General features: G+C 36.1%; 1 protein-coding gene across 44 annotated transcripts in view; it reads left to right on the top strand.

Annotated features, from left to right (window-relative positions):
- Positions 1–27,554, top strand: part of LOC105489121 (protein tyrosine phosphatase receptor type D) — a 2,338,800-nt gene that overhangs the window by 1,618,384 nt on the left and 692,862 nt on the right. The window lies entirely within an intron of this gene.

Raw genomic sequence — 27,554 nt, 5'->3', positions numbered from 1 at the left:
ATAAACAAATAGATTACATATACTTGCACTTCATTGCAAATATTTGGAAGAAAGAAAAGAGAGGTGGAACAAATAAAAAGTAGTAAGTACAGACTGGAAACTATAGAGACAGGATATTCAATAAATAGTGCTTAAGAGAAAGGGAAAGAAAAGAGTAGTAAAAGTAGAAGAAAGTTCCATTTTAAATTTTTGCTTTTTCACTTATTTGACAATTTACGTAATTTAAACTACAACTTGAATGGTTTACAAATAGAAGCCTTGAATATTTTTATCTATTTCATTGAAAAAGAAAAAAAAATTCTAGTCATCATGCAATTATTCGATGTTTCTGAGAATCTTGTTTTATGCTCAATTTAAGCCATGTTTAAATGAAGAAAATGTTTCTTGATTTATTTCGTTTCCTTACTAGAGTTCTAAAGTTTCTATATTTATGAAATCACTTGATTCTTAAAAAGGGAAAATTGTACATTTAAGGAGGTGAAATAAATCATTAAAATGTATTTCTACTCTGTGGAAAGCATATGTTAAACAATTCAAATTTACGGTTAGAATGGTTCAAATTATTCCTGCATTCAAAGACACAAAGCCCTAGAATTACCCTGTAGTTATCATGTAATTGCTATTTGCTGGCAAAGGAAAGGTTAACAGTGGTGCTGATCTCAACTGTAATACACAGATTTACCAAGGAACCTGTAGAACTGAGTTTTTCTGTCCAAAGAATGAATCATAAAACTCCAGCAAAATAACCTTTCTTTTCATTGGCATAAAGATAAAATAAGTAAAAATTCCTTTTTAGCAGCACTTGGAAAAGTATGGTTCTTCATTTATGGTTGTTGCTGTTTTTCATTGGTTTGGGTGGCTATTATGTATTAATCATTTATCACAACAAAGGGATTTTGTTGTGATGATAAATATTACTAATAGTCGCAGTGAGTTGGAAAAAATTACTTGGTTATTTACGATCCATTATGTATAATACATATCACTACTAGGCCACCACACATTGTTTTTTATAACCATAGAGTAGAGCTTCGTGGGAGCAAAATCGAAAATACCCATTGACTCTAAATCCAAAATACTGAGTAAAATTCCAGCACCACCATTAAGAGCCACTTTATCTTCCCGCTCTTCAATGTTTTCCTGTTTAAAATGAGAATACTGCCTACTGACAGGATTGCTGTGGTATTTGAGCAAGTTGTCAATCTGAAAGTACTTTGAACTTGGTCAACATTGCTGGATGACATGACTGGGGAGTCTTGGGTTCTAGCTCCCTGCAGGTGAAGCCACCCAAATGACTTTGCAAAGATTGCTACAGGTGTTTGTACTTGTGATTCAATTTTATCATTTTTTAAGTCATTTAGGGGGTAGGTCAAACAACCATTTAAGAAGCTTTAGTCATCAGCCTCATTGCTCCGGATCTGGAGTGGAGCCTCATAAGAATATCCTGCTGTGGGCACCTTACATTCCTCTAATGGAATAAAACTAGGACCATCTCCCCCATTTTAACCAGTACTAGGCTGCTTGGTTTTACATATATTCTCTCATATAAATCTCAAATCAATCATGTGAGGAATATCTGTGTGTCTCCATTTTTAGATGATTTTCATAAAGGCTTAGTAACATGACTGAGGTAACACAAAGAGAAAAGAGAAAGAACTGGAATTGGAACCCAGAACTTGTTCCACAGCCCATGTATATTACAAATGTATTTTACTGCCTTCCTCAGTGAAATGTAGTATTTTTAATGCAACTATTTGGGGAAAATTATCACAGTAATTTTATCCACACGGGTGTGGAGAAAACATTTAATATAAAAGACAAATGTTTCAGGGAGAGGAAAAGCAATTTCGGTTCCCAAGGAGGGTGACACCTGCTGAAAGGGGATGCAGTAAGGCAGTCTCAGAGTTGTGCCTTGGACAAGCCCTGTGGGAAAGCATTAGTGAGCATGTTTTTTAATCCTACAACTCTTTCCTCCTTTGGCAGTTAACAGCAAATTCCTCAAGTCCTACTGCCTGTGCTTTAAGGCCCAATTCTTCTGCATTCCTATGATCATTTAGCAGAGGGAAGACCCAACTCTACTTTCTTTCTAATTATTGGCATTTCTCACCTCCATAACAACAACAAAGTTTGTGCCCCTGATTTTCTGCTTATGGTCTGACATTGGTGATTGATCTAAGTATGCTTGCTGAAGTCAGGGAAGATGGTAATTATTATATCCAAATGTACATTGAACAGTCCTTTTAAGGCTCCATTCTCTTCTTCTTCTTTAAGAAAAAGTAAGTTATTAGAAAGTAATGAAAATAAATTCTTTTGTTACAGCAAAGGGGTCCCGATCCAGACTCCATCCAAGAGAGGGTTGTTGCATCTCATGCAAGAAAGAATTCAGGGCAAGTCCATAGAGTAAAGTGAAAACAAGTTTATTAGGAAAGTGAAGAAATAAAAGACTGGCTACTCCATAGACAAAGCAGCCCCGAGGGCAGCTGGTTGCCCATTTTTATGGTTATTTCTTGATGATATGCTAAACAAGGGGTGGATTATTCATGCCTCCCCTTTTTAGACCATGTAGTGTAACTTCCTGACATTGCCATGGCATTTGTAAACTGTCATGGCGCTGGTGGGAGTGTAGCAGTGAGGATGACCAGAAGTCACTCTTGTGGCCATCTTGGTTTTGGTGGGTTTTGGCTGGCTTCTCTACTGCAACCTATTTCATCAGCAACGTCTTTATGATCTGTATCTTGTGCCAACCTCCTGTCTCATCCTGTGACTTAGAATGCCTTAACCCTCTGAGTATACAGCCCAGTAGATCTCAGCATTGTTTTAGCAGCCCCCATTCAAGATGGAGTTGCTCTGGTTTAAATGCCTCTGACACGTTCATGATTGATTGATTGATTGTTTAATTTTTTAAAAAGCTATCTAGTTAAACCTGTCTTTTTTTACACAAATTGATTTTAAATAGTTAAAATATTTTTTAAAATCCGTAAGTAATTCTTACTCTACTCATTTATGCACACATACACTCACATGTACACGGACATAGCTACACACACACTTATACATGTATACATGTATACACAGACTATAGCAAGGTCTTTTATCCCCTTTCAATGAAATATTGTATTCTATAGAATAAATAATGTTGAAAAAGTGATTTTGGAGAAAGGTGGAAAAGTCTTAAGTGTGTCATGTATAATCTGCACCTTTCTAAACATCGTGTTTTAAGTAGTCATCTTATTTCAGAAATTAGAGGCTCAATGTGTTTAGAAATACATTTTCATCATGTTCATACACAATATAGATTTCTCCTTCCTCAGATTGTCTCCTGTGTAAACATACTGCTTGATAAAGATGACAGTCAAGTTAACTTGATTGCTGGATAGCTGTATTGTTATTACCGTAAATAAACACACATATTTCCTCTTTGGATTATTCCTGGTAAGAAATCTCTAGACAAACACAATGCTTTCTTCTGGATTGATTGTGATCTTACTCACTCTAGGTAATCACATATGTATCGTTCATATTAATAGTTTTATAAAACTGAATTTAATATGTAGAAAAGTTCAGAGGAAAAGGGTATACGATTAGGTGACATTTTTAAGGGCATGGCTAAAAGCAAAAATATTATTGACAAATCTTTGGAGTCTTATACAATAAATGGAATCTAATTTACACAACATAAGCACATTTCTGTTCAGATTGTGAGAATGAAGGACCATGGAGGAGTTTTATTCAAAGATATCAGCTTTGCTCAAGAAACTCAAATAAATGCTTCCAGGAAAACAACAGCAACAACAACGAGGTAATAGCATGGACCAAACAGTTATTTCACTCTTTAATTCCAAAAACAGGTATTATTCCTCTTTGAGTATCACATAGAGCTTATGATTTACTTATTATAGAAAAATGCTTGTTATCTACAACAAGTACTGATTGTGAACATCAGAAGATACCAAGTACACAAAAATGCAGCAGCCAAAATTTCAAGAGTGAGGGAGCCCTCAGTATCCAGCCTCATACTGAGATTGGTTAAACTGCAAGATGCACCCAACAAAAGATCCATTTTATCTGGGAACACCAGCTTGCACACGAATACTTTCAGGCCAGTAGAGGCCCTTTTGTGAAGGAAAGAAATGGTATAATTAATGGGACCCCAAGGATTAAACCAATGTTGACAATGGCACCTTCACCACCACTGGAAAAAACAGTGGATGTGTCCCCATACCTGTTATACGTAAGCATTCCCTGAGATTTGAGTCGACTTGGCTGCTTGGATCAGGGCCCAGGTGCTGCTTCTGTCTGCAATGCAATGCCCATACACTTGGTCATTATAGTTAATTAACTGCCCTCCAATGCTGCCTGCAATGCAGCAGGGAAAGAGAGAGAAGGAGGCTTGTTGCTTTTTTCTTTGGAGCAGGAAAAAGTAAAGCAAAACAAAAGGAACAAACAGACAAAAAAACACTATTTGTTAAACACGGACTGTTACCAAACATAGAAGTAGGGTTCCTTCCATATTTGAAGTCTATTATTAGTTCTGCTTTGTGAGTGATTGCTTCTTTGCTATCATCAATGATCAATGATAGGATCCAACAATGTCAGTGCAGCATTCTGGGGCACTCCCATGGCACATTTATTTTGCCCATCACCTTGAGAGTGGTTTTCAAGATTAATTCTAGTGTCGGTGGCCTCGTATATTAATTATTGCTTCAGAAAGGCTTCATCGGAGTTCAGTCATTCTTTTGTTACTTTGATGTAAACCCCCAAAGCCTCAGATATTGAAAAAAAAACCAGAAACACATAAGAAGTAGCAAGAGTTTTCAAATAGCATTGCTACTTAAAAAAAAAATTAAAAAGAAAAAATAAAGAAAAGATTACCTGTGTTTCTGCATCCCCCGCTTTAGCATCTTTTCTTTCTGCCCCTGTTAGTGTCATCTGTTGTGTTTATTTTTTTTTCATTCAAAAAAATTAGACATTCAAAATTTTGCTGAAAATTTCACCTAAGACTGTGACCAACTGTCTGGTATAAATTGAATATAGATTTCTAGAGATGTAGGCCAGTGGATAATGAATACAAAGGCAAGTCACAGATTTTCTTTTAGCATTGCTGAGTCTTGTGAAGTTTTATCTCTGCCTGATGTTACAGGATATAGTGGCAAGAATATACACCCTCATATGGCAGAAAATAGCAATTTCTTATCCTGGATGGCAGAATGGCAAAAATACATACATATGGCATCAAACTTTAATTGATAGAACTTGATAAAAAAATTTCAATACTATTCTGTAAACCTCCTTCAAAGTCTGTTTTGTTCTCACATCCACTTAAAGTAGAACAGTCATTAGACATTGTAAATAGTTTTCCCTGTCTGCTTGTGAAAGGAAAGCATCTTACCCATTTGATATTTTCAGACACTTATACCGCCTATGGAATGTGCCTACATAACTCCCTTTCATGCATGGATTCATCACTTCTACAGTCATCTTAAATATGATGAATAATGCTTAGTTCATGGTCCTCACTCAGTCAATGTTTATTAACCAAATATGTATTGGGCAGGTTTGTTAGTGTTCTGTGATATGTAAGAAACTCAGAGGATTAGCACAAAATACATTTATTATCTCTCACTTTAAGGTAGGAAATGTCTTAGTTGGGTCCTCTGCAAGAATGCAGTCAGTGTGTCAGTCAGGGCTTTGTTCTCATCTGGAGGCTTGACTGGTGATGGATTCACTTCCAATTTTACTCGAGTTGTTGGCAAAATTCATTTCCTGTAAGACTGAGGGCTTTGGCTTTGGCTGTTGGCTAGAGGCTTCTCTCAGCTCCAGGAGATGCCTGAAGTTGTTTGACTATAGCTTTTTCCATAGGCCCTCTCACAACATGGTACCTTGCTTCTTCAAAGTCAACAAGGGAAAGGGACACTTTCTATTACCAGTCTGATAGCAAGGTGGAGGCTTATATAATGATTCAAAATCAAGAGAGTAAAATCCTATGATCTTTCCCAAGTTCTATTGGTTAGAAACATGTCACAGGTCCTGCCCACACTCAGTGGGACAGGGTTATACAATCTGCACACCAGGAGTAAGAGACCACAGGAAAGACCTGAGTCTCTTTGCCACAATAGATACCATCAAAAGAATCAGTGCCAGGGCCTTCCCTGAAATCCTAACTTTGAACTAGAGCTGAAAATCACATTAGAGAAAGAACATCTTAGTTTGGTCTCACTAAAGAAAATGAAAAATGTTTGTTAAAAGACCTGTAGGGTGTAGAGTTATCACTATACTAGTTTACTGAAGTACAATGGGCATTTCCCATTGTAAGAGGTAGAATCTTCAGGGAATAGGGATGCATTCTTAGCTACTCTGGCAAGGAATAGCATGTGACCCTCTTTCTTTGCTAGTGCATTCAGAGTCTTAGGCCTTTGAATAACACAGTTTGTTCTTAATGTATACCTCACTTCTCTACTATTGTTTGGCCTATAACAACCACAGAGGTAATTATATCCTATGTAATTATATGCTGCAGTTAATATGTATTTTACCACATATTTATCCATAGGTCTGTTTTCTCAAATAACCACTTAATTCTATGATATTTAAATGCAAAGCTCCAGGCTTACTAGTCTTCCAGGATGTGAGAAAAATTGATGAATTATAAGCTGTTTCCCCCAAAAAACAGTATGTTGGGATACATGAGACCATATAAATGAGGGAAAGCTATGGTTGATGATTCCTGAAAAGACTCCTCCCACTTTTGTATCTTCCTGGAGTTCAAAAACTGATACTATTTCTAAATACCCCTACAGACTAGAATTGCCACTCTCTACTTAGGAGACACATCTCTAAGGAGACCAGGATGCACGTATCAGAGCAATTTTAACTAGGGCAATCTAAATTATGAGCATGCTACATAAGAACCCTAGGCCAAAGGAAATGTTTTCTGTAAAAAATAATCAATATTGATCATTAAAATGTAAAAATAATTGTATTTATTCATACTCTCGTGGGGGACTCCCTTGGTGGCTGTTGTGCAATAAGCACATAATATTTGTCTGCCAATCACTAGCCCAGCTCACATGTAAAAATGATCACATGACAATCCAGTGCTTGTTTACCACCCAAGATTTTGTCAGCAACTGATGGCACACTCAAAAAGAGTGTTGTTAATAGAGGAGAGCTTAATCAGTTGACTATTTACAGAGGGATGGACGAGATGAAAGGATCAAGGATCATCCTGTGGAAGCTACTTCCACACCTTGGCTTGATAAGGTTATCAGAACCCAGAAAGACCTGCACTGTTGAAGAGAGCCACCCAATAAGAACCTAACCTCTAGTGCAGAAAAGCAACATGTGAAAACGTGCACTGGCAGATAGAGAGCCAGGGAAATAAATAACACAACTCCTCTTTCCTTTTATCTTCTAATATTCTGCTGGTATTTCCCATTGCCTGAACTAACAAGAAGCCACAAAGCAAGAGAGCCTGGTTGATGCAGTCAATAAATGTTGAACTCACCAGGTGCAGAGCAGGGGGATGAAAGGTGAGAATGGAATATCATATAGCATGTCAATGTGCATCAGTACCTCAAAAAGTCTTATGGATGATGTTGTCCCATTTGTATTAAAATTCTAACTTTTGTTCCCAGTCTGACTTTTATCCATGTGTCTTTCTTTTAGGCTTGGAAAATATTGGTCAAAGATATGTCGAATCTGTTACTTTCTAACATTGTTTTAGAAACTACATCAACCATCTACTGAATTTGTTCAGATTTTGGCCTCTTTTCAGAAATCTGGAACTTGTAGGAGGAATTGCTGAAATCTTGAATGATTTTCTAACCATTCACAATTATAGTTTCCCCTAAGGCAATTCCTAAGAATTTCCATCTTTGTGCAGGCTGGTCATGTTTAGGACATTTCTGTAACTCCAAGTCTCTTTAAAAGGAAGGCAAAACATTACTCAGGATCCCTCCATAGAGGCCCCAAGTCAACCAGGCTAGCAAAAATCTGGAGAGAATTTATGAAGATTATTATAAATTATAGCTTATTATCTAGTATTTTTGCAATCTGTCCTTATACTCGTTATGTGGCCAAAGCATCCAAAAAACAAAAAAAAGTTTTATGCCTAGATGTGAGCTAGAATATTTCCAAATTGGCACATACATCACAGAATGAAATCCTCTAGTTTTATCCACAGATATACCAATATCATCTACATCTAAATTATATTAACTCTAACACAAATCATCATTCTACTTGTTTCTTATTTCTAAGCACTCATACAAATTTTTACAGGTCTTTCCAATTTTTTTTTCTCCACACCGACTGGCTTCTTATCTTCATATAGTTTTCCTCCTTTCCAGTTTTAAATTAAAATAACTGCTGAAAACCACCATGGCACACATTTACCTATGTAACAAACCTGCACATCCTGCACATGTACCCTGGAACTTAAAATACAATTAAAAAAAAAGAACTGCTGAAATTTGCGGAGCCTTTAGACACTTTAGGATTGTGCAACCCAGTATTTCAATTCCGTTGGGGTTAAGTCTAGCCTTTCTATGACTTAGAACTAGTCAACTTTTATTAATTCTCAATTTCTCACTCCTTAAGCATGTCATATTCCTGGTAATTTTTGGTAAGATTTTGATGCTGCATATATAAAGTGCGTTGTAAATATCAAACAAAATATTGACATTGATAATGGAAAAAAGTTCCTAAATAAAATTTTGGTGAATGAGAGAATGATTTGTACTTTTAGAGCAAGGTCTACTATTTTTACACATACATTAGCCTGATTATATGGGTTTTGTTGTTACTGTTTATTTTGTCTTTCAAATAGATTTCATCTGAAGCTGTTATGCCAAACACTACTTTGGTTCTTCATTTAATTGTAGTTATATGATATCACATTTTCCCCTTGTTTTTACAACAAGGTCAGTGATATAAAATTTATCTTAAGCAAAATTGTCTTTATGCTTTACCTGACATGCTTCCTTAATTAATATTATGGCTAAAGAGAGGAGAAACATAAGGTTTTGCAAAGGTTCTCAAAAAATAGTTGTAGTAACAGGGTATATTTAAAATCGTACTACCAGCAAATCTCGGTAATAACTAAGGAGATGAATTAAAAATCTTTGCAAATGCCAAAATTGTGTTAAATAGCAGTTCGAATATTTTAACCCGGAATTCTACCGTTTGATTTCTTTACAATTCCTTTCTTGCATCAAAAACAAAAGTCAACAGCATAACAGGTAAAAGTTCACTCCATCCCTTCTTCCATAGAATTATCAGACTGACACACTAGAATGCGTTTTCACTAGATAATGAAGGGGAGAAGGCCTGTGTTACCTAATAGACCCTCACGGACTGTGGCTTTCTTGGCTAGAACATAGGATAAGTAAACATCTTATAAGTTAAAAACATGAAAAGCCACCACCATCTTGTCATCTTATCTTTCTTCATTAATTTTTGTATCTGTTTTTCTAAGGCAGATTTTTTTTAATTTCTGATTTTTAAATGATACTTGTTTTCTATTGTTTAAAGTGATTATATTTAACATCCTCTCCCATGACTTTGGGTAAGAAATTTTACCCAGAGGTCAGTAAGAGCACAAGTTTCCCCAGCAGAGGGCGTCTCTCCAGTCCTTCTGTAAAAAGGATCATCTGTGCTTATGTAACTGGGTCCCTTTGTTTGAATGGATAGATTTGTCTTTCTAGAACAAACACTCGAGTCCTATCTACAATTTTTATGCTGCTAGAAAGACAATTCTAAAATGCAGACTATTGGGTGTCTTATTCCTGCTTAGGGCCAAGCTTTTCAAACAGAACAAAGCTTTTTATGGACTGATTCCTTCCAGTGTGTAGCCTCCTCTCTCTACATACTTTATCCCAACTTCTATGCATCTGTGTATGTATTAGCACTATGAAATTCCTCATATTTCTCCCCCAAAGTCTGTATTATTTCATGGTACTATGACTTGTATATGCATCTCATTCAGGGAATCCTGCAGCATACTAAATAAACTTCTAATAGCTCGTACTTTACTCTATTATAATAATATGTTTATATGTCTATACTTTCCAAACCATAGAGAACAATTTGAGGGTAGGGACTGCACCTGATTCTTCTTTGGGCCAAGAAGAAGAAAAAAAAAAAAAAAGGCCAGGTGTGATGGCACACACCTGTGGTCCCAGCTACACTGAGTTGGGAGGATCGTTTGAGCCTAGGAAGTCAAGGCTGCAGTGAGCCATGTTTGCAACACTGCACTCCAACATGGGAAACACAGCAAAGACCCTGTCTCAAGGTAATAATAAAAATAAATAAAAAACAATCCTTCCTTCCTTCCTTGGTAATCCTAGTGGATTATCTAGTAGACGATATGCTCCAAATAAATGTTTTTGAATAAATTTATTATGTCACAGATAAAGCTTGAAAGGTCTAGAAGGATCCTCTCCAATGCAGCTGTAAGAATTTATTGACACTTTATCAAGCAAAATGAATCAACGTAATAATTCTTATCACAATCACATTGGTATATGTGAGAAAATGGGTGAACATTTGGGTCAATTGATGGAATGTGGATCTTTTTGTTTCTAGTTTGAAATGACAGAGATTACATCACCGTCTGGTCTTATCTCTAACTTTCAATAGTTTTGTAGGTTTCAGTAGTTTTGTAGTTGATTTCTGTTTTAGTCACAGAAAGATATAGTCCCTGAATGCAAAATTGTGCTTCATTTCTGTCACAGAGACAAGAATTACCATCTTTTTTCCAATTCAGTTATAACTTATAGTTTGCAATTGCTGGAAATACAATTAGTGAAAAGAACATAAAAGCCATATTGATTTAGCGTTATTATGGTAGTCAGATTATGTCAAAAGGGAACCATAACCATCCTTATGCATGCCACATGCTCATTGTAGATTTGTTATATTTTCCACCTCTCAATGATAATGCTGTGCTCTCAGAGGGATAGTCTAATAGACATGGATTTTAAGTTAATTTGGTGTCCTCTTTATCCAACAACATCCTAAATGAGAGCAGGGCAAAAACATATGTTTACATATGTATAATAAGTACTGTACACACACAACACACATCTGTACACACAAGGACATAGGATACTTCCAGCACATTTCCCCACTGTGGGAGAATATGTAGTTTAATATATGCAATAAAATAGTTTAAAAGAAAATATATGGTGTAAACAAAATAAATTTTTTTAAATAACTATTTTAAAGAAAACAAATAAAACTTAGGTAGTTGGGAAAAAAGAAGCTTCAACCAGAGGTTTATTCTTGTATATTTTTCATGTAAATTTTTTGGCCATTTACATATTACTATAAATATTATTTTATATACTTTTTTCAAACAAGAAATATTAAATGACATGATTTGGTGGAGATGTTTCTTTTAGTTGGTGGAGATGAAGTCATCATTTCCTAGAAGTTCAGCTTTCATATTATCTAATTCCCAGCCCCAAACCTAACAGCATATCACCAGTAAAACCATACCATCTTTTATTCTTGAGTGTCTCATTCAAATTGAATCCCACCTTATATTGTGTATGTATTAAGAAACATTTTTGTCTGGTAGAACTCTGATATTAGAAGTTAATTATAACACCAACTTTCATATTAACACAAATCTCATCGTCAACATGTGTTTAAATATAGCATAGTCTTCAGGAAAAATATGGCATATGGAACTCAGAGTGTATCGCTGCTGCCTTCAAAAACACTTCTAAAATAACAGTTAAGAAATTTTTAGAACACAATAGTATGAAGACACATTGAACAGGAAAAGGTAAAATTGGTTGAGAGATGTCAACAAAGTTTTGAAAGATGGAAAGTAGATAAGTTGACAAAGTGGAGAAATCTGAAGATCATGTGCCAACAGCTTAGATGGCAGTGACAAATATGCCAATTCACCCCCACCCCTCTGAAAACCTCAAAAGGCTCAGGACTTGGATGTACCAGTATACACAACCAAAAAAAAAAAAAAAAAAAAAAAGCTTAACACTGAAAAGAGGGGGATTGTTAGAAAGTCTCTAAGATATGCTTAGGTCACCAAATCGCTTTCCATGTTTATATATAGCTATGGGACCACCTTTCCCCCATTCTTACAAGACATTAGAGGTATAAAACTTTGGAGAAATTGAACTAAAAATCAAGAATATCAAAAGAAAGGAGTGCTGACATGAGGCACTGGTAAGAAATTATGAGAAAAGGGACTCAGATCTCTCTTTCCTAGACACAAACTTCCTACTTCAAGGGTACAAGAACAAAGACTAAAATTCAAGTATTCTGCTTTGGAGAAACATAATGGTGCTTGAGAAAATACCCACATATAATGATATATGGAAGTTGTCATTCCAAAATACAGCTATCTCATTATCCAATCACCCTATCATCCTGTCATGAAGCTCCTGAACCAACTAGCACCTCCACTGCACACATACTGACACAGAACTGCCCATAAGAGCTTCTTATAGCACAACTCAGATAGTCAAGAATGACCAGACATGCAAGGAACAGTTGCATCAACAAAAAGCAAAGAACAAAACAAAAAAGATACAAACCAGAGAGCAGAATTTTAAAATATTAGATTTATGAAATTACAACAGGATGTTATTTCAAAAATAGAATATGCAGAGAAAGTATAAAGATCCTGGACATTTAAAATATAGCAGCTAGACAAAATGCAAGAGGAGGGATGAAGGATAAAGTTGAAAAACCACAGAAAACGGAACAAAAAAAAAGTGATAATAAAAAATTTTTTAATGAAAGAATTAATCCAAGATATAGAGTATCTCACTAAAATTACTTCTTTAAAAAAGACAAGAGAGACACTTTTTAAAAATCTAAGGAATTAAAATAACATAGATATAACAAGAGAAAATCTTCCTAGAACTGAAGGACATGATTCATCAAGTTGGAAGGATCCAGTGTTTTCTCAACATATGAATTTTTTAAAAGACCTATTGTGAAGCATGTCATGGTAAAATTACAGAATAACCAAGCTAAATGTTCTAAACCCAAGGGGTATAAACAGCAGGAAGGGCAGTGGTAATCCCAGGTCATACACTAGGAGATGAGAACAAGAATGACGTTGTATTTCTCAAAATAGCATTGAATACCTGCATGCTAGAAGAGAGAAACCTCCAACGTTCTAGGGGAAAAAGGATTTTCAACTTAGAATTCTATATCCATCCAAACAGTCAGTAAAGCATGAAGGGATAATCAGGTAATTTCAGACAGGCAAAGTATTTTTAAAATCACTTCCCATCTAATCTATCATAAGAAAGAACTCCAAGATATGCTTAAGCAATGTTTGGGGGGTGTAAACCACCATGAAAAAAAAAAAAAGGATCCAAGTAACAGGAGGTCAAACACAGGAGAAGAAAATCTTCCTAGAACTGAAGGACATGATTCATCAAGTTGAACGGATCCAATGTTTTCTCAACATATGGATTTTTTTAAAAGACCCACTGTGAAGCATGTCATGGTAAAATTACAGAATAACCAAGCTAAATATTCTAAACCTGAGGGGTGCAGACAGCAGGGAGGGTAGTGGTAATACCAGGTCATATACTGGGAGATGAGAATAAGAATGACATTGTAGTTCTCAAAATAGCATTAAATACCTACATGCTAGAAGAGAGAAAAAGGTATTCCCAGAAAAATAACTATTCATAGGCATCTAAAGCAACAGGTCCGGATTGATGTAGGAAGGTAAAGGCATGGTGGTCTCTGAGAAGGGACTGGAATTGATGGAAAGTATGTAGCTGTTTTGGAATGATTAGAAAGAAATATTGATAGGTTTGTATTCGGTCTATTGGAGTATTTTAGAAAAAAGTAATAGGGCCAAGCACATAAAACAACTAAGTATATTTTTAAAATTCATCAGGAACTTGTATTGAAGGTATCGTTGTACAAAAACACATTAGTTTTTCTTGGATTGTATTAATTTTAGAGGCTTTGGAGGGTAATGGAGACTACACCTTCCTTGTTCCTCTGTCACCCTTAGCCATCTTTGGGATACCAGTTAGCACAAAGTCATCTAGTGTGGAAAACAAAATCAAGTGATTCAGAGTTGAAGGGTAGAGTGAAGAAGTCTATCGAAATTAAATTTTTATGTTTTCCTAAAACACATACCGTATGTTTCTACATATACCTCTACTCATAACCTCATCCACAGTTTAAAATGAAATTTAATGTATCTTTTCATTTTGATTTCCTTAAAACATGTGGATGGGAGCACACACAGTCTTTTAATTTTATACTTTAAAATAATCAAGCAGTCAGAAGTTAAGATAAGTTGAACTTACTTTTGCTTGCTATAAATAGGCAAATTATTAAATGTTGCAAATAGTCCATTTGCTCTGCCCTATCTTGCTATAGGTTGGGATAGAGGAAGAAAGGGCTATTAGATTTACTGTCTACCTTTATCTAGCTATATTAAATGTAAATATGACCCCCCAATATTTTTTAAAATCACTTCTTTAATAGACAAGTACTGCTTCATTAAATAGAGGGTTTTTTTTCCATGCTATAAAAAAAGAAAAAACGTATTGAAAAATGTCTGTGAAGTCATTTGAACTCCAATTAATCCTTATCCTTGATTTCTTACTATGCCAAAGTATGAAACTTATTTTTAAATATCAGGGAAACTGATTTATAATATCAGTAATACTCCCTAAAAGTATGGTTAGACCAGCAGGCAGATGCTTACATGATATCATTTCCCAATTTCAAAGTAAAAATAACAGGTAGATTATGTGAATAAATATGGTAATTGCAGCCCAATGGGAATTGCAAATTTAGAGTTCAATCTCCATTTTAACAAGAAGTCACTTACAGAGATAAAACTCTGGGGATCAGTGACTGTTCATAATAACGTTAGTCTTTAAAATTAAATTTGTAAATACCAAGGGAATGAATGATTTGTGCCTTGTCTATTCCTTAACATAAATAGACTTTCCTTTTAAAAGTATATGTTTTGTTCATTCTTGAGAACAAGAAGAACAACAAAAAGAAAAGAGGAGGAGAATCCAAATTTATAAATTATGCACCATTATATTTGCTGTCATAGCCTGTCTAACGTAGGAGGACCTAGAATAATAGAGTCAGACTTTAATGTTGAAAATCACATTACATCATCATTTGGATACACCTCTAATCTTTCTTTTAACAGCTAAATTCATGTGCTTCAGACACAAAAGTGAAGGAAGTCTTCAATGAATCAGTTGCACTGTGCTTCATTCCAAACCAGACAGCAGCCATCTTATGGGTTCATTGATGTATTTTGTTCTATGAAGATTAAAAGTTATTTAATTTATGATAAGAAAGTTAAAAAAAAAATCCCGGCTATTCAGACAAGGAGCCCCAGAAGCTCTCTGGTAAAGGAAATTCCAGAGCTCTACATTTTCCAAATAATCATCACATGTATGGCTTTATTTTTCTATAGCAAGTCCTACAGGTTAGTGAAGCCAGTTAACTGGTCTAGAATACTAGCCCAGCCACTGAACAATCACAGTATAAGTCTGCCTTCCAGACATCTCCAATTATGATAAGAAATCTTGATTTCCTCCTCTGAAAAGAAAAAGGATCTCTCATTTAAGAAAGCCATGGTTATAGCCACTGAAGCTTGCTAAAATGCATTAGAGAATAATAAAGTGAACTTTATTAAAAGGCACCCTTGGGTGCAATTTCATCATCCTGTACAGCTGAGAGCAGCAGAATTTTAGTCTTCTTATACTTAGGTTTTTATAAGATGCCTTTTCACCAAAAGGATCAGGAAAGTGTAATTGCAGGCCTCTTTTTAAATGATCTGTGAAAGTTGGGTGGTTCATTCAGGATGCAGATTAATTTCATACTTCCTTGTTTTGCACATCAATTATTTCATGATGATGTTCCTCTCTCATGAGAATTATAAATTATCATTAATAACAGTCATTATTTATTAGGCACCTCATATGTAGCATTCACCATGCTACTTCCACTTACACATGCTATTTCTTGTTTTCATAACATTCAGGCAAGGTGGTTGACATTTTATCTGCATTTTATTGAGGAGCAAATTGGCACCCAGATGGAGTTTTGCATTTCTTCTGTATCATTTAAAATGTCTAGCAATGAACTGAGCAGATAGAAAGTTGTCAATACCTGTTGTTGCCTGGCTTATTATTAAGCTCCTCTAAGCTAGTTGAACTTGCTTCCATTTCAACCAGTGGAAACAGACTGTAGCCATAGAAAAACTACTTGGATCTTTCCCCTGAAGGTCCATTCAAAATATATGCACTAGAGGGCATAAAGAGAGCATGGCTAATGAAGGAATGGCTGGTTCCAGCAAATGATGCTATGGCCTATAATGAGTTTAACACCTGGCAGATAATGCAAATGGCACTGAAAATTAGCTCATTTTTGGCTTCCCCATGCCCTGTGCAATTGAACAAAACTTACATTGAAAATAAGCCCAGTATGGAGTTTTGTTTTGTTTTGTTTGTTTTTCCTATACACACGTGTTTTGAATCTGAGCTGTGGCTCAGTGCTGTACACTTACTAGTTCCTCTGTTCTTGCTACACCAAAAGACATGAGTTTTATGGGCTCCGGGGGAGGTTTGATTTTCACTCCTACCTCTGGTACACAGGCAGTTTTGCCCTCGTTCTCTTAATTTTCAGGGTGGTTATATCATCCAAACATAAATTAATTTTTCCTGGTACTTTTTCACCTTTTGAAAATGGGAGTGATCCATATGGCTAAAGAATGTCAGGAAGAGGAACATTTGGGAAGAATTAAATGGGATGCAGTCATTCCGGATCTTGATCATCTTAGCCAACAAGAGCCAAGTAAAAAAAAGCAGCCACAGAGTGTTATGTGCCAAAAGTTTCTAATTCCAGGGAATTATACTATATAGATGATTTTAAATTGACATGATTATATAGTTCCAAAAATTATTGTGTTGAGATGGCTGAAATGTAGGAAGAGAATAAGGGTATGAGGTTTTTATTTTATATGATAATTTGTTTAAAATATTTTATATATAGCCTGGAGATATTTCAAATCTTTTTGTGGCATATTCTTAAAATTCAAAATGAATTGAAATAATGTGGATGCTTCCTAAATTATAGATTATACCACTAAAAATGATACTGAATATCAAAACATATAATAATTTGAAGAGTTCTGATTGACAAGAGCTGTTTACCTTAAATTCTTTCAAACAACAAAACTGTTATCTATAAGGGGTTAGAGTCTGTGAGAACACAGAAAGATTCATCTAAAGGAGAAATATAAGCACAAGGATACTCAATATTGGCCTTTGCAATGCAGCAAATGATTTATAGTGAGATGAGACCTAGTCCAGAGGTTGAGTTGGTTTAGGAATGCAATGGCCATAAAACTAAGAAGTAGTTTGAAAGACAACAAATCCCAAGAAAGTTGATGCATTGTCATGTTCCTATGTGTAGTAATGTTATCAGGCATTTACAGATTGTGAGTTTTCTGATTTTACTAATAGAACTAAGTCTTAGTAAGAAGAGAAGAGCCTTTTTCCAGCTATCACAGGCCAGTTCGAAAACACAGAATGGGCATTAGGGAGAATCGATTTGAAGCAGCAAGTAAGCAACCGACATTCTTACTAATGATAACAAAGCCCAGCTAAGCCTGTCATTCACAATTTACTTACTGCCTATTGCTGAAAAGACTTCATGCTACAGTTGAGTTAGATGACTGTTTAACTGGCATTAAATTAGGACATCCAAAATGAACACTGAGATCCAGCCAACAATCACCATCATAGACCAGTCATGTCTTAGCTCACCTCTGTTAGAGTCTGTATTTCCAAAACCATAGTCAAAATGTGTCCATACTAAAGGAGAGTAGGCATTTGCGAGGACAGAACACAAATAGGTATATTTTAATAGTTGGGGCCAGCAGAGGGAGGCTTTGGGTAACAAAAGGACAGCCTCAGAGTCAGACTGCCTAGAGTATTCAGAGGGTTAGGGATTTAGATTCAGCTGTTCACATCTTAGTTCCTCATAGAACAATGGGGGCAAAAAACTGAAGGAACCAGAATTCAGAACCACACTGTCTTACTAGGGTGAGGCAGTTACTTTCAAGTAAGGCAGTTACTTTCAACTAAGGCCAGCTGAAAGTACTGAGACCAAGTCCAGTAGAATACTATATAAAATAAACATTTCAATAATAGTTAATGGTCAGGGGATCCAAACAGAGTTACCTAATGTATTCTGAAAGGGGCAATGATCCAGTGGTGTGTCTGTTGATAAGCCAGCTCTCCAGGAGTAAAAAGCATTTCATGATTTCTTTGGTTTAAATACTTCTATGGTGACTGATTTCCGGCAATAGTCCCGCTCACAAACTTCTTGAATATTTAACAGCCAGTAAGAGCTTGTTTCAACATACCACTGAAAGTAACATTAAAAATCTAAGGAGGGAGATAGCACAAGGAAGCCTTGGTACATTGTGGTGACCCTTACTTGATGGGTGCAGTGAGCAGGGCTCCAATCTCCTGGAAAGAGCTGGTCAAGCAAGAACAACTTCCTCAAGTCCTAGAGGGATTAGGATATTAAGCAGTTTCTAAGACACAGATTTGGGTACAAAGAAGTAGGCAGAAGCCCAGTAACCAGATTGAGGCCAAAACATAAGTTGTTAAGACTGGAAAAAAGAAATCTAGTTACATATAAAATATCAAGTAATATAAATTAGACATCATAAAAGGCCTTATTGTTGGTGTGGCAAATTCTATTTGTATATGTATGTCTGAACTATAAATTCTCTACCACTATAGGCACATAATTAATTATAAAAGAAACAGGCATAACTTCTAAAAAATGGCAAAAGTAAGTTTATATAATAGAATAATTAATTTTTTCACTAATAGTGGTATATCCTGTTGAACTTTGATTCTGCAAATTCGTCTTTAGTATGGGCTGCCTTATGACTTGATCATTACTTAGCTTTCTTTTAATTCTTTTCATTATGTTAATTTGTACATTACAATTCTTAATATATTTTAGTGCCTCATTGATATTAAGATCTACAAATGTGGTTTTTCTGAAAAATCTTGGGTAAATGCTTTTCTATACTGAATATTTTGTTTCTCCCTTTACCTTACCATTTCCCTAGAGATCCTATCTTCTAGACAATATATGGTATACAATATTATGAATCAGGCTATGTTAAAACTTCTTGTAAAACAGGGGAAAAAGCTTTTGTTATGATGATTAGAGTGATTTGATTAGAGTTTCAGAATGTTGTAATATAAGGACTTGAACTCCCTCCCCCCCACACACACACACATCCACACACATGCACAGGGAGGTAGCGGTAGTAATCAATTATTGCATATTGTAAGCCAAGTGGACAGAAACTAGACAGGTGCTTATTGCATGAGGACAACCTGAAAGGAATAGGAAGAATCAAAGAAGAAAAATATGTGCCTAGTTTCTACTTTATTTAGGATGGCATGAGCTGGAAACTTATATGGAAAAGTAGATGTTAGAAATCAGAGAGTTAAAAGTCAAAAGAGCCGGTTAGTAGGCTCCAAAAGTTGATTTGTAAGTCACTCATTTAGGACTCTGGATGTGTTTTTCCTAGAGCAGCAATGTAGCTCACAATAGTAGTACAAAAAAACCTCTCAAAGTCCTAACCTAGCTGAAATTAAATGAAGAAGCTCTGAACCCTGAATTCCACCAACTTCTCCTAAAGCTCTGATTTTTGAACCGGATCCAGAGCTTTAAGTATTGAACCTAAAGAAGCCTATGGTGCCATTTATCTAGAGGTGCCTGAAGGAAACGAGGCAGACGGTGTTTACCTGAAGCAAGCTTCCTGATTGTGCAAAAATGAGCTATGTTGGGGTCCTAGATCCTAGGGCTATTTCTGTAACCTACTAGTTATGTAAACTTGTACAGGTAACTCAATCTGTCAGAGTCTTGGTTCCCTGATCCATGTAAAACGAAAAGCAATATTTAATTCACAAATGCACAGATAGCTCAAAGGCTTCTGCTAAACCTTCCCCAGGCCCCAAGGGGATCTTAAGTGTAAAGATGTGGGGAAATTGTCTTGTTTATTGCTGCAACCCCAGGATCTCAAATAGTACTTCACATATAAATCCATGTCTGTTGATTATGTTAAATAAACGGATGCATCAATCAAAACTGCTTCATTAGTAACCAGCGCCTTTTTGAATTCATTCCCCCACCTTTCTCCACAATCTACAGAAATTTGAGAGGGTATTAGCAAAGGGTATGTCCTCTTATAGTGGAAGGCAGGATAATCATGGCTGTTCAATGGATGGGTCATTTGCTGGCTGTTCGTGCTCTGCTGTAGCTGTTTGTATGGTTAAGATATGACTCAGGTGCAATACTGACATCTCCCTGCTACCTCTCCATTGTGAGTATACTCTGGCCAAAATCCACCTGGTGATTTCTTGTGGTTTGTTTTCTGTGAGTCCATCAGCTTTATTGTTATAGAGGGTCTCTTCAAGTTAAGCTTTCTTCATAATACGCCCATACTAAATTGCTCAATGTGATATTTCTGCTTGGCGGGATTTAATTTGGTGCAATGACAGTTGCCTGTTTTTTAGCAGTCAGACCTGCATAATAGCCATCTAAGGTAGAATTCATCAATTATGCTGAAATGTTTGTTTTTAAAATGTCAGGTGTCCAGATGGTGCCATGGCAATGGGGGTCATTAAAAATGCTTAGACACACAAGGAGTCTTAATAAAGAAATGTTCTTGTTAGTGATGCAGATCCTTAGCAGAGGCTGAGTTTTTTAAAAAGGTTAATAGGTTAAAGTTTCTTAAAGTGAAGTTATAACAAGCACCTCAAGATGAACCACGATATGACTCTGCTTTTATCTGTTTTATCATTTCCATTTCTGTGTCTTCTCTCTTTCCTTTTACCTGCCTGTCTGCATCCAGGGATTCTCCCCTATTGCACATTGAAAGAGCTTTGCAAAAGAGAGATTTGATGTTAATAAAGTCAGAGGATGGTGCTGTTGCTATATGGGGATTACCTAATTAAAGACCTTTATGGGTACTAGGATGGTGGCAGGACTGCTGTTCTAAAAGGATGTGCATCTGGAGTGATTCCGAACGCAGTTCTACATGTAGCGCCAATGGTGGAATTTAAAGCAATCAATGAAATTATCTATACTTTCAACTTTATTCGACATATCTCTTGTACAAAGCCATTATTACAGATCCTGAAGCTGCACACAGAGCCTCCGGTTACCCATAAAAGCAGCATTTGGATAGAGTGTAAATTTGCCAGCAGGACTCTGGCATATGGAAACTAATATATCTGATCAGGAAATGAAACTCATTGGAATATTTACACTGCTTCTCAGATATTTTGACCCTAGTTTAGCCAGGCTTTTAGAAAATTGTTGGGAGGATTTATTTTTCTTTATCTGTCAACACCCCATCCCCCTGTTCCACAAAGCTCAATCTACAGACTTTGGTCATCAAAATAGAAATGTACATTTCTGAAAATTAACATTGTTTTGAGCATATTTTTCATGTTTCTGTAGAATCCACCAGACCTGGATCTGGTGGAAAAACAAAGTAGCAATATCAGTTACAAAGGACTATCAAAATATTCCCAGCCATGTTAACACATCTGTAGAGGAAATAATACTGATTATTTATTTTTACAACCATACCTTGGAGATATTACAGGTTCAGTTCCAGACCACTGCAATAAAGCAATATCACAAAAGAGCAAGTCACATGAATTTTTTGGTTTCCTAGTGCGTATAAAAGTTATGTTCACAGTCTATTGTAGTCTGTTAAGTGTTTGATAGCATTATGTCTTAAAAACCAATGTACGTATCTTAATTAAAAATAGTTTATTGCTAAAATATGCTAACAATCATCTGAGCCTTCAGCAAGTCATAATCTTTTTGCTAGGAGAGGGTTGTTTCTCCATGCTTATGGCTACTGACTGATCAGGCTGGGGGTTGCAGAAGGTTGGGGTGGCTACTGCAAATTTTTAAAACAAGACAACAGTGAAGTTTGCTTCATCAATTGCACATCAATTTACTATTCCTTTCATGAAAGATTTCTCTGTTGTGTGTGATGGTGTTTGACAGCATTTTATCCATAGTAGAATATCTTTCACAACTAGAGTCAATCTTCTTAAATCCTGCCACTACTTTACCAAGTAACTTTGTGTAATATTTTACATCCTTTCTTTCATTTCAACAATGTTCACAGCATCTTTCCCAGGAGTAGATTCCATCAAGCAACCATTTTCTTGGTTCATGCATAAAATGCAACTGCTCATCCATTAAACTTTATCATGGGATTGTAGCAATTCAGTCACATCTTCGGGCTCCACTTCTAATTCTAGTTCTCTTGCTGTTTTCACCACATCTGCAGTTACTTCCTCCACAGAAGTCTTCAAACTCTCAAAGTCATCTGTGAGGATTGGAATCAACTTCTTCTAAATCCCATTAACTTTCAAACTATTAATGTTGATATTTTGACCTCAACCCATGAATCCCAAATGTTCTTAATGGCATGTAGACTAGCGAATACTTTCCAGAAGGTTTTAGATTTACTTTGCTCAGATCCATCAGAGGAATCACTATCTATAGCAGCTCTAGTCTTACAAAATGTGTTTATTAAATAATAAGACTTAAGTGTTGATATTACTTCTTGATCCATAGGCTAGAGAATGAATGTTGTATTAGCAGTCATGAAAACAGTGTTAATCTCCTTACATATTTCCATCAGAGCTCTTGGGTAAGTAGGTGCTTGTCAATGAGCAGCAACATTTTAAAAGAAATTTTTCTTTTCTAAGCAGTAGGTCTCAACAATGGACTTAAAATATTCACAGTAAGTCATGCTGCTAAATAGATGTGCTGTCATCCAGGCTTTGTTGTTCGATTCATAGAACACAGGCAGGGTAGATTTAGCATAATTCTTAAGGGCCCTGAGATTTTTGGAATGGTAAATGAGTATTGTCTTCAACTAAAAGTCACCACCTGCATTAGTCCTTAACAAGATAGTCAGTCTATCCTTTGAAGAATTGAAGCCAGGCATTGACTTCTCTCTAGCTATGAAAGCCCTAGATGTATCTTCTTCCAACAGAAGCCTGTTTGTCTACATTGAATCTGTTGTGTAATGTAGCCACCTTCATCAATTATTTTAGCTAAATCTTCCAGCTAACTTGCTGCAACTTCTACATCAGCACTTGCTGCTTTACCTTGCACTTTTATGTTATGGAGACAGTTTCTTCTTTTAAAACTCATGACTCAACGTCTGCAAGATTCCCACTTTTCTTCTGCAGCTTCCTTGCCTCTCTCAGACTTCATAGAATTAAAGGGAGTTAGAGCTGTGGTCTGGATTAGTATTAAGGAAATGTGGCCGGTTTGATCTTCTTCTATCCAGACTATTCAAACTTTCTTCATATCAGCAATAAGGCCGTTTCACTTTCTTATCATTTGTGTGTTCACTGGAGTAGACTTTTAATTTCCTTCAAGAATTTTTCCTTTGCATTGACAGTTTGGCTAGTTTTTTGGCACAAGAGGCCTAGCTATCAGCCTATCTGGGTGTTTCACTTTCCTTCCTCATCAAGCCTAATCATTTCTAGCTTTTGATTTAAAGTGAAAGATGTGGCTGGGCGCGGTGGCTCACGCCTGTAATCCCAGCACTTTGGGAGGCCGAGGTGGGCGGATCACAAGGTCAGGAGATCGAGACCACGGTGAAACCCTGTCTCTACTAAAAATACAAAAAATTAGCCGGGCGCGGTGGCGGGCGCCTGTAGTCCCAGCTACTCAGGAGGCTGAGGCAGGAGAATGGCGTGAACCCGGGAGGCGGAGCTTGCAGTGAGCCGAGATCGCGCCACTGCACTCCAGCCTGGGCGACGGAGCGAGACTCCGTCTCAAAAAAATAAATAAATAAATAAAATAAAGTGAAAGATGTGTGACTCTCCTTTTCACTTGAACACTTTGAGGCCATTATAGGTTATTAAGGGGCATAATTTCAATATTGTTGTGTTTCAGGGAACAGGGAGGTGCAAGGAGAGGCAGGGAGATGGGAGAATGGCCAGTTGGTGGAACATTCAGAATGCACACTCACATTTGTCAGTTAAGCTCACTGTCTCATATGAACGTGGTTTGTGGTGCCCTACAACAACTAGATAAAAAGAGTAACATCAAAGATCACTGATCACAGATTACTATAAAAGATACGCTAATAGTGAAAGAGTTTGAAATATTGTGAAAATTACCTAAATGTAACACAGAGACACGAAGTGAGCACACACTTTTGGGAAAATGGTGTTGATAGACTTGCTTGATGAAGGACTGCCACAAACCTTCAATTTGTAAAATACACAATATTTGTGAAGCAGAAACAGCAAAGCACCGTAATACAAGGTGCACCTGTATATTTGACTTTTATTTATAATAGGGAAAAGTTAAAAGATAGCTTAAATGTTCAAATAGAAAACATGTTTGCAAGTCACAGTTTGTCCAAATGATAGAATATTATGCAGCCATTGAGCTTTTTCACAAATAAAGAAACAAGGAAAGAAATGAGAATCCAGTGCAAGAAAATGAGGAAGAATTCTTTTAGATTGTTTATCACTATTTTTAGTCAGGTTCATTGAGGTATAAGTTATATACATAAAATCTATTCTTTTTAGTATGTAATTCTGAGTATTGACAAACACATAGAATCAAGCAACCAATATCACAATCAAGATATAGAACAATTCCATCACCCTCTGCTATGGTCCAAATGTCGTATCTCCCGAAATTCATATATTGAAATCTAACCCCAAAAGTATTAAGTAAAAGTATTAAGAGGTAGGGCCTTGGAGAGGTGATTATGCCACAAGGCTCAGCCTGTTTGGCTAAAGGAATTACTATCCTTATAAAAGAGGCTTGAAGGAACTTGTTTACCCCTTCTGCCATGTGAGGACATGGCCAAAAGGTGCTGTCTGAGAGGAACAGGCCCTCACCAGGCACTGAATCTGCTGGTGCCTTGGTCTTGAACGTCCCATCCTTACTGTGAGGAATAAATTTCTGTTTATAAACCACCCAGTCTAAGGTATTTTGTTATAGCAGCCCAAATGGAGTAAGGCACCCCGCAGATCCCTTCATTCCTCTTTGCAGTCAATGCCTTTCTCCACCTCTATCCTTAGGCAACAACTGTTCTGTTTGCCGCCCCTACATTTTTCTTTTTCCAGAACATCATATAAATGTAACTGTCCATTATGTAACCCTTGACTCTGGCTGCTTTCATTTAGCATATTGCATTTGAGATCCTACCGTGATGTTGTGTGTATCAGTAGTTTATTTTTGTTTTTATTTTTTAACTGAATAGTATTCTAGGTATGGATGTACCACAATTCATTTATCCATTCACCAGTGGAAGGACTTTTGGATTGTTTTCAGTTTGGAGTGATTATGAATTAAAGTTGCTATAGTCATTTGAATATTGGTTTTTGTGAGAACCTAAGTTTTCTTCTCTCCTGGGTAAACACCTTGGAGTTTTGGGAGTGGCGTATTTAAGTTGTATATAAAGTGTATGTTTACCTTTATAAGAAACTGCCAAACTGTTTTTCAAAATAGCATTCCTATTTTGAATTAATATCAGCAATATTTTATGGTTTAGTCATTCCATTGTGACAATTGTAACTCCTTATGACCATTTATTAATTACTACAGATACAGTGAATTAATGACTAGAAGTACATGTTTAATAAAAGGAAGAGACTTTGCTCTTTGAACTTTGTCTATAATGTCACGTTGTGTCAGTTTGCCCCTCAGCTCATGGAAATAGCCTTTTATACTTCATAACATGGTAAAATACAAACTAGTATTGTGTATCCTAAATAGAATTTTTAGGAACCAGCATATATCACTGTGAAACCAGAAACTTCTGTGTATTAGCTCTGCTCTGATTCTCTGGTAGGAAAGGAGAAGCCAGTGGCACTCTCTGTGATAGGGAAGTCTGATTTCAACTCTCTGTATGAATGTTCTGGATGTTCATTGATATGGAAATAGTCTCTTGAATAATGCTCATTCAAGAGCGTGTAGAGAGAGTTGTCAAATCCTAAAATTCTATAAGAGCCCCATACACCTTCGTGTGTTAAACTGTAAAATACTGACCCACTGTGGAGATTTTCAAACACCCCCATAAGAAGAGAGAATAATGAAAGTCAGCGTCCCAGCAGCGAGTTTCAATGTTATCAATATATTGCAATATTATATTCTTAATATCAACTTGGAGGATGAGGAAAATGTGATCCTTTTACAGTATATTTCAGACATCATATCACTTTACTTGTGAATATGTCAGTGAGTGTCTCTAACAGATAGGGATTTTAAAAACATAACATAATGCCATTATCACAACCAATAAAGTAATTATTTAATGTTACCTAATTCCTAGTACAGGTCCAAATTTCACTGTCTAAAATATTGCATTTGGTTGTTACATCTATTAAGTTTCTTCTCCCTTTAAAAAATGCCAGTTATTTATCAAAGAAATTTGTAAATTTACATGTAGAGCTTTTCTCATTGCCTTCTTATGGTCTTGAATAGGTTTCTCTACCCCCATGTCTCCTATGTCTCCTTTACTTGCTCCTGTGTATTATACTTGCTTTAGCTATGGAAGGAGGGCAGATTTGGGGAGATTTGAAAATTACACCAATCACTGCCATTTTTTCCCAAATGCTGCAGAATATCTGCAAAGTTCCCTTTAGCTTAATTTTGAGCAGTAGGATATAAGTAGAACAACTAAGACTATTTTTGGTTGCATATAAGATGAAATCCAAATTCTTTAGCGTGATCCTCCACAGTTCAGCACAGGCTTGTGCTACCTTTCCAAATTTATCTCCCAATATTACCCAACACGAATTCTTCACTCTTCTTTATTCATGCTTTTTCCCTTGCCTTCCCTCATTGTGTCACTCATTACAAAAACAAACAACCCCCCCAAAACTGTAATTATAATTGTCTTAATTTCTGCTCACCATCATATCTATCCTGATCTTCCATTCTTGGCAAAATCCTTTCCCACTGCCCTTTACTTCCCCCTCCAAGCTTTCTAGCCACTTAATTATTTCATACTTTCAAATTTATTGCTCTTTGTTTCCCTCTTTTATTTGAATAATTGTCCTGTTGATCTCAGTAACCTGTTAGAGTAAAAAAATATTTGATTAAATAAACCAAATAAAAGAAACCTGTTTTCATTGACATGTACTGCTTACTAAGCATTATGCTAGGGTGCTAGGCATTGTTGAAGGAACTATCTACAAACAGACCTGGCAATTGTCATTAAAGAACTAACTAAATCACATCATAGTACAAGATGCTGACCATGTCATTCCTTTCAAGTGCATCCCTATTTGGTAGAATTTCAGTATGAATGCAAAGTGAAATTAAGCAAGTTATTTAAAGCAATAAGTAAGTTGGTTGAGGGAGGGAGACTGAGACAGAAAGAGCGGAAGGTGTTTCTAGAACAGAGATTCTTAAGTTCATTGAACTCCCATTCCATCTAGTTCTACTCAGCATCTTTCTGAATC

Source organism: Macaca nemestrina, chromosome 14 (assembly GCF_043159975.1).
Source record: "Macaca nemestrina isolate mMacNem1 chromosome 14, mMacNem.hap1, whole genome shotgun sequence".
Taxonomy (NCBI): domain Eukaryota; kingdom Metazoa; phylum Chordata; class Mammalia; order Primates; family Cercopithecidae; genus Macaca; species Macaca nemestrina.
Note: the sequence above shows the minus strand (reverse complement) of the source record. Positions and strands in the feature narration are given on the sequence as shown.